Source organism: Phocoena sinus, chromosome 18 (assembly GCF_008692025.1).
Source record: "Phocoena sinus isolate mPhoSin1 chromosome 18, mPhoSin1.pri, whole genome shotgun sequence".
In the NCBI taxonomy this organism is placed as follows: Eukaryota; Metazoa; Chordata; class Mammalia; order Artiodactyla; family Phocoenidae; genus Phocoena; species Phocoena sinus.
Genome location: NC_045780.1, coordinates 7,852,341 through 7,859,803, shown reverse-complemented (window position 1 = coordinate 7,859,803; position 7,463 = coordinate 7,852,341). Strand labels below are relative to the sequence as shown.

At 44.6% G+C, this 7,463-nt stretch overlaps 1 long non-coding RNA gene across 1 annotated transcript; it reads right to left on the bottom strand.

Annotated features, from left to right (window-relative positions):
* Positions 1 to 440: 440 nt before the first annotated feature.
* On the bottom strand, positions 441 to 5,732 carry LOC116742911. Its single transcript, XR_004346628.1, has 3 exons — positions 5,464 to 5,732; positions 3,342 to 3,568; positions 441 to 2,617 (listed from the first exon to the last, which is right to left on the bottom strand). It is a non-coding gene; the product is annotated as an uncharacterized LOC116742911 (long non-coding RNA).
* Between the last annotated feature and the right edge of the window lie 1,731 nt (positions 5,733 to 7,463).

Sequence of the window (7,463 nt, the reverse complement as noted above, 5' to 3'; positions counted from 1 at the left end):
GCCATTGGGTTTGGGTCAGGGGTATAGTGAGTGGCTCGAGCCAGTAGGGCAGCGGGTCACCCTCCTCCAGTCAGGACACGAAGCACCATCTTGATATTATTAGAAGGTTTCACCAACCACGTGACTCCATCATGCTATTTTTAAAAGTCCCAGTCAGGTGAACTGGGTTCATCCAGATTACTCCAAATGAGGAAAGTGCAGAATTGAAAAAAAAAAAAAAGTCAAGCGGATAGGTATTTCCATTATGTAATTTGTGAGGACATATTAAAAACACAAAGGGACTTCCCTGGCAGTCCATGCTTCCACTGCAGGGGGTGCAGGTTCCGTCCCTGGCCGGGAACTAAGATCCCACATGCCACGCGGTGTGGCCAAAAAAATAATTAATTAATTAATTAAAAAGTTAAAAATAAAAACACAAAGATTTGGGCATATGGGTTTTACTTGTGTAGATCAATTTCCTGGAGAGCCAGTGCTATGACTCGGAACACTTACAGTTTCATACTCAGAGGCAGTCTGGAAACACACAGTATGTGTTCACTCTGATGTGCTTACGTTTTTACATCATTGTTGTCCATTCCTTATTTCAGAAACTGCTCGTCCTCACAGCTCTCAGCACCTCCTGTGCATTTTCACATTTGGACCTGAGATGGGGGACCCTTCCTCCACCTGCTCAGCTCAGCTCAGGGGTCAACAACTTATTCCCCCTCCCACACCCTTGCCCCAGGCTGGGCTAGGCTCTCACTTCTTTTCCAACTATTGTTCCAACAACAATGTTCCAAAAATGCTCCATGCACAGCGCTGTCATTACAATGATTCCTGGATAATTATCTGTTTAGGGGTTGTGTCCCCAACTCGATTGGGAAGCTTGAGGTGTGGTCTTTATCTCTTTTTGCTTCCTAGCACTGGGCTTGGTTCAAAAATTACTTATTCATTTACTTTTTAAAATATTTATTTATTTGGCTGTGCTTGGTCTTAGCTGCGGCACACAGGATTATTTTAGTTGCAGCAGGAGAATTCTTACTTGCGGCATGTGGGATCTAGTTCCCTGACCAGGGATTGAACCCGGGCCCCCTGCATGGGGAGCCCAGAGTCTTAGCCCCTGGACCACCAGGGAAGTCCCCAAAGTTTATTAAATGAATATATAAGTTAGAAGCACAGGAGAACATAAAATAGCATTTGTTGAGGATCTACTGGCTAGATGTCTTAGAGCACTGTGGTATTTAACAGGAGAGCATAAGTAAATGAATTTAATAAGGAGACGTACCTAGCACACAGTGGACGTGTTTGTTGAATGAATGATGGTGGGTCCACATTCTGAAAATGAAGATGCTGAGGCTCAGAGAGCTTAAGCTGCTTCCTAGAGTCACACAGTTAGAGAGTGAGGTTTGGGCATAGCTCTCTCTGGTCCCTAAGTCCTTGGTTTCACCTTCACCTCCCTGCAGCTTTTCACTTATATCTCCCTGCATCCCTCACCCCAGCAGGTAGGCAAACATTTTCTGTTGATAATGAATTTTTGAATCAACTGTAACACTCTTACATAATGGCTTTTTATGGAAGGAATTCCACAAATATTTGTTGGATGAATGGATGAGTGGCTAGACTTGGGGAAACTTCCCATGCTGAACAAGGGTGGCTGACTAGTCCATGCAGTGCATGGTATTGTAACATTCCTTTAGAAAATGTACTAGTATCACTATAGTGATCTGTTAAGCAGAAATGTAATGCGTTATAAAATAACGCTGGGGGAAAGGGCTTTAAGAACCATGTAATAGAAATAAAGGTTAAAAAAATAATAAAGTTAATCTTTCCAGGACCCTGACAAAGTTAAAATCTATGGCATTCATAATATTCTCAAGACTCTCTCACAGCAGAAAGGAGGCATTTAAATCTCCCTGCTAGAATTTGATTCTCTGATTTTGAATTATCAGCGAAGATGTTAACACAGATCTACCGAACTTTTTGAAATCTGTGACTGTCGATTGTCTGAGCAGCGATGCCAGCGGCACCCGGCGAAGGATGATGAACGGTGAGCAGTTGCGTGTTGTGCTGGGAGAGGATTACGGGGGGGAAGGAAGTGTGGAGGTGTCTTTGGTGAGCCGGAAGTCATCAGGCAATAACAACCGCAGCTGCTGTTTATCGTGCTTCCTTTTTGTGGTAGGCACCTTGCTGATGTTCTATTATTTAATTGGTCTCCACAAAGCCACAATGTGGTAGGTTTCCTATCCACATTACAGGTACGATTTCACAGAGGTTAAGAAACATGCCCACGAGAGGTTGTACATGCCAGGACTTACACCCAGAGGTTGTGGGCCAGGACTGACACCCAGATCCATCTGACTCCAGACACAGAGCCTAGTGCGCCGTCTTGAAACTCTCACTGTTAACGCCGAATCCACAGCCCAGCCAGCCAGGCCCTGAACCTTGTCCTAAGAGCTGCTTCCCCTTCAGCTTCCTGAGGGCAGGGCCTCGGGCCGTTCCTTACCACATCTCCAGTCAAAGCGAAGGCCTTGCTCGCCAAAGGTGCTCATCCATTGTAGGTGAAGCCAAGCGTGCAGAGTTGACTAATTAGGAAAAAACACGTCCAGCTGAAGGCTAACAGGCATTTTCATTATGTAATCTGGAAGGACATATTTAAAAGCACTAAGGTCTGGCCGTATTGGTTTTATTGTATCATGCATGATTAATTTCCTGGAGCCCCACTGCTATTGAAAAAAGTCAACGAGGTACTTTGGAGCCGTTCCTGGAAGGGTTCAGTACTGGGGTCCCCCCTCCCCCCTTCCTGCCAAGCACCCCGTCATTCCCTTTCGAACAGACACACTTTACTCTGCCCAGGGAAGAGTTCTGATTCTGTTCAAGGACAAATGCCATCCTCAAGGACATGTCATAGGTCTCAGTAGTGAAAGTGGGGCTTCCATACTCTGAGGAAACAAAACAGTCCTTTTCTTTCATCGCTGCCCCAGTGGTGACAAGCCTAGGTCGGTTCTGCTCGTCCTTAGGACATGTCCTCGCCATTGGAAGACCAAGCAAGGCCAGTGCAGGGACAGAGGGAAAGACGGTCTGTTGTGGTTTGTTCCAGGAGAGAAGGGCACTTTTTTATAATTGATGATGGAAGACAGGACCGGGGCTGCCTTTTGCTCGTTAGGCCCCTCAGCCCTTGGAAGACCAAGAAGAAACTGGACAGGAACAGAACCTGCATGCTTAAGCACCTGGGCAGTGGGTGAGGAGGTCAGCAACCCGGACTGGGGGTGGGGAAGGAGGGAGGGCGGACTCCTATCCAGAGGCCAATTCCCCTCACAGACAATCAGGGGGCAAGAGCTCTATACATGGAGGGAGGGGGCTACCTGCAGAAACAGCACAGTCACGGTTAGCTCTGACAGGCCTCTTGAAATCAGTCATGCAGTGGTCTGACCAGCGTCATCTCGATTGCTTTAAATGCAGTTAGTCTTTAGTTCCAGGGTCAGTTTGTTCCCATTTCTTTGAGGCCGGTCCTCAGAATTGTGGCAGCTTATGTCATGGCTACAGCCTGGTCATCAGGTAGTTAACTTCTTCCACCTGGGGGTTTCAGTATCTATAAGACAGATCACAGGATATGGCTCAGATCTACAGCCCTTGAAGAGGAACTAAAGGTGCTAGACTATGCTTAATGACTAAACAATTATTATTTAGTCTTGTTGGACTGTTTTCCTTTGTTTTTGCACTTTTTCACTTCTCTGATTAAACTTATTCTTTGGCTAAAGATTTTCCACAGACAAAAGGCAGGCAGAGGATATGGGGGGAGGTGGGGAGGACCACGGGGTCCTGCTCCTGTGATTTTTTTTTTTTTTTTTTTTTTGCAGTACGCGGGCCTCTCACTGCTGTGGCCTCTCCCGTTGCGGAGCACAGGCTCCGGACGCGCAGGCTCAGAGGCCATGGCTCACGGGCCCAGCAGCTCCACAGCACGTGGGATCTTCCCGGACTGGGGCACAAACCTGCGTCCCCTGCATCGGCAGGCAGACTCTCAGCCACTGCGCCACCAGGGAAGCCCTGCTCCTGTGATTTTGGAGAAGGGACAGGTACAATCAAGCACACATCTTGGTACAAGTTACTGCTGGTCACAAGCACAAAAATCTGAATGCTTTTAGTGTTTTCTAAGTATGGGAAGATGTAAGGATTGGGTTCATAAAATTTTTTCCTGAAAACATCTTTCTAAAGGCCTGTCTGCCAGTTCTCCCAGAGCACAGAGGGCCTCATCCTGATCTCTGTCGTCAACTCCTTTCAAGGTATGCTGAAGGTCAGTGACAGCAGCGGCTGGTGACTTAATCCTTGTAGAACTGGATGGCGAGTGACATACTTTAGTTGGTGAAGGGGAAGAATTTATATAGTCAAAAAATGAAAAGAATTGATAAATTGTGAACTCCTCAGAAGAGAGGCTTTGCAAGCATAAAATAAAGTGCAATAACATATTTGTGGAGTGTACTTTCTTTAAAATGAAAAATAACAATTTACAGGGAGTTCCCTGGCGGTCCAGTGGTTAGGACTCAGTGCTTTCACTGCTGAGGGCAGGGGTTCAATCCCTGGTCAGGGAACTGAAATCCCTCAAGCCATGTAGCATGACCAAAAAAAGAAAAAAGAAAAAAAAGAAAGAAAGAAAAATAACAGTTTACAAACTTCCTCAGGAAAAAGACTTAATATTTCAGAATTTAAATATCTGGTTTCAGGGTCGTTAGTCAGTAATGTCAGCTTCCCAACAGTAACTGTTTTCCCCTCTCTAGGAGGTTAGAGGGATACATCTTCTTCAATGCTTTGCTCATTCCTTCGAACAGACCTTAAGCCTTATGCTCGCTGATGTAGAAAGCAGCTGGAAGTCATGTGCAATTATTTCGGAGTGCCTTGTCTTTCAGAATTGGCAAGAAATACCCTTTTTGCTATTTCCCCTTTGTGTTGGGGAATTAAAGTAACTTTAATTTGCGTGACTCTCAGTTCTCATGTCTCTCTCTTTTCCACTCTAGTTGTCCACCACGAGACAACTGATTCTTTGCGGTTCTATCCATCCTTGCCAAGATTTCACTTTGCAATCAGGTAGCCAGCTCTCCCCAAGTGTCGAAGAAGGGATTTCATTTCACTTGGCACAAATGACGTAAGAACAGTCCCACGTGTCCAATAAAAACACAACTTGAAAATGTTATTCATTCTACCACTCCCACCCTCCTGAGTGGATTATTAATTTGTTGGAGGAACTGAATACACCCTCAGTTCCAAGAACTTGATGTGCCACCCACCAACGGCATCCATCATAAATGCTAACATCTCTGGAGCTCAGACACATCCTGGTTTCAGAGTCTATCTGGTTCAAAAAAAAAAAAAAAAACCAACACTTTGGTGGTTATTTCCTCTCTGAAAGGAAGATGCTTCCTTTCTACAGGGCAAATCCAAATAGTCTGTACTGAAATGACTCATCTTTAAGTGTAAGAACTTTGAATTTACCCCATTATAGTTCAGAATAGAGAAGACACAGGATCCTCTTTCTCCCTTCGCTTTTTCTCCCATGTGCTGAAGAAACAAAGAGAAGAGGAAAAAGGGATCTATTTATAGCATGATGTGAATTTAGTTTTCAGGGTGAGAAATCAGAATGGTATGTAAGGCAGCAATGATCCTGGTTATCCAAACACTAAATTTCTTTCCTTTTTCTACTAAAACAGAATGGTTAAGGTAACCATAAATGTAAGAATTATTTAATAATTTTCAGTAACTCTGCAGGCTTTCAAATTATTATTTCACAAGAAAGGAAACTAAGCCAAAGAAAAGTGGTGAGTTATGCATACTTGTCTGAGGGAAATAGTTTAAAATCACAAAAATACTTCTCAACCACAGTCAAAATGAACTCCTTGGAACGGGTAGGGCACATTTTCACAACCAGCATGTCCCGTAGCTAAACGGGAGGCATCCTACCCCTCCACACCTATTGGACCAAATACAGGCTGGCATTGCCTGACTCATTCATAATGAGGCCATCGTTCTTCCCGTCTTAGTCTCTGTGGTTCAGAAATCAAACATACTTTTTCTCTCAAAAACATGTCCTAAGACTGTACCTTTTTTGTGCCAGTGAAGCTTAGATAAAATCTTACAGCTATGGTTCTCAATCGGGGACAACTTTGGGGTCGAGGGGTGCTGTTACTGGTCTCTAGTGGGTAGAGGCCTGGGGTGCTGCTAAACATCCTACAATGCACAGGACAGTCCCCACACGACCAAGAATTACCTGCCCTAATATATCAACGATTGAAAAACCCTGTATTAGAGGAAAGCTGATACATGTCCCTTTTTCCTAACAAGTTTATGAGAGAAACAAGGTCACTGCCTCCCTGAACCATACAACTGAAAGAGAAAAAATAAGTTAATGCATAGATACATAAATAAATAAGATAGTTGCAGTTTGTGGTATATATTGGAAATGAAATAAACGGATTAACAATACAGGGTAACTGGGTAACCGGGTAACCAGGAGATGCTTCGGATAATAGAGCCAAGGAAGACCTACCTTGCAGAGGAAATTAGGATGTTTCTGTCAGCAACTAACAAACTCCCAACTCAAGCCGGCCTAAGCAGTAAGGAAACGTACGGTTCACACAATTTAAATCCAGAGGCAGGGTGGGATTCAGGGTTGGCCTATGCCACTGGCTCCCACTTCTATCCAACTCTGTATGCCAGCTTCCTTTTCAGGTCTGTAGTAAGGGCGTTGTAATAGTCATAACCTCACAAGACCTTGGAGGAGGAGGTGGGGGGCATGGAGATGGGGTGGGGTAGAGAGGTAAGGCTCCCATCTCTGCTTTCTATGTGATGGTACTCAGAGTCCCCTGGTTGGGCTGAGTAGGTCACGGGCCCACCCCTGCACCAATGACTGTGGTCAAGGGAAATGAACGTGCTGATTGGCTCAAGCCAATCAGTGACCACACCTGGCGCCAGGTTCCCCTTAACAACTAAACCAACACTGGGTATTCCTTCGGGAAGGGTGATGTGTTTATTGGTTGGCATTCACAAACTTCCTCTGTGGGAGACGAGATTTACACTGAGCCTTGAAGGACGAGAGGTAGCTGCCCTAGCCAAGAGCCTGAGGAAGAGCTTTCCAGACAGGCCAGACAAGCACAGAAGACTTGAGGTAGGATAAAAGGCCATGGTGCTCCAGGGGGCAAGTAGTTCTCAGTGAGCTTGGAGGGGCAGATATGAACATTAATCCTATAATGTGAGTTTTGGTTAACCACATTTGTTGTAAAATATTATGATCCTTTGTAGGTTAGAAGAAAAAAAACATAGTCTTTGTTTCCTTCAGGATTTTTCCATATATTACTATTTTTAGGTGATCATTCTTTCTAATATAACTTAAAAACAAGACAAAATAGATTTTATGGGTACCAATTAAATTTTTTAAAAAAATATTTATTGATTGATTGACTTTGGCTGCGCCGGGTCTTAGTTGCGGCATGCATGCA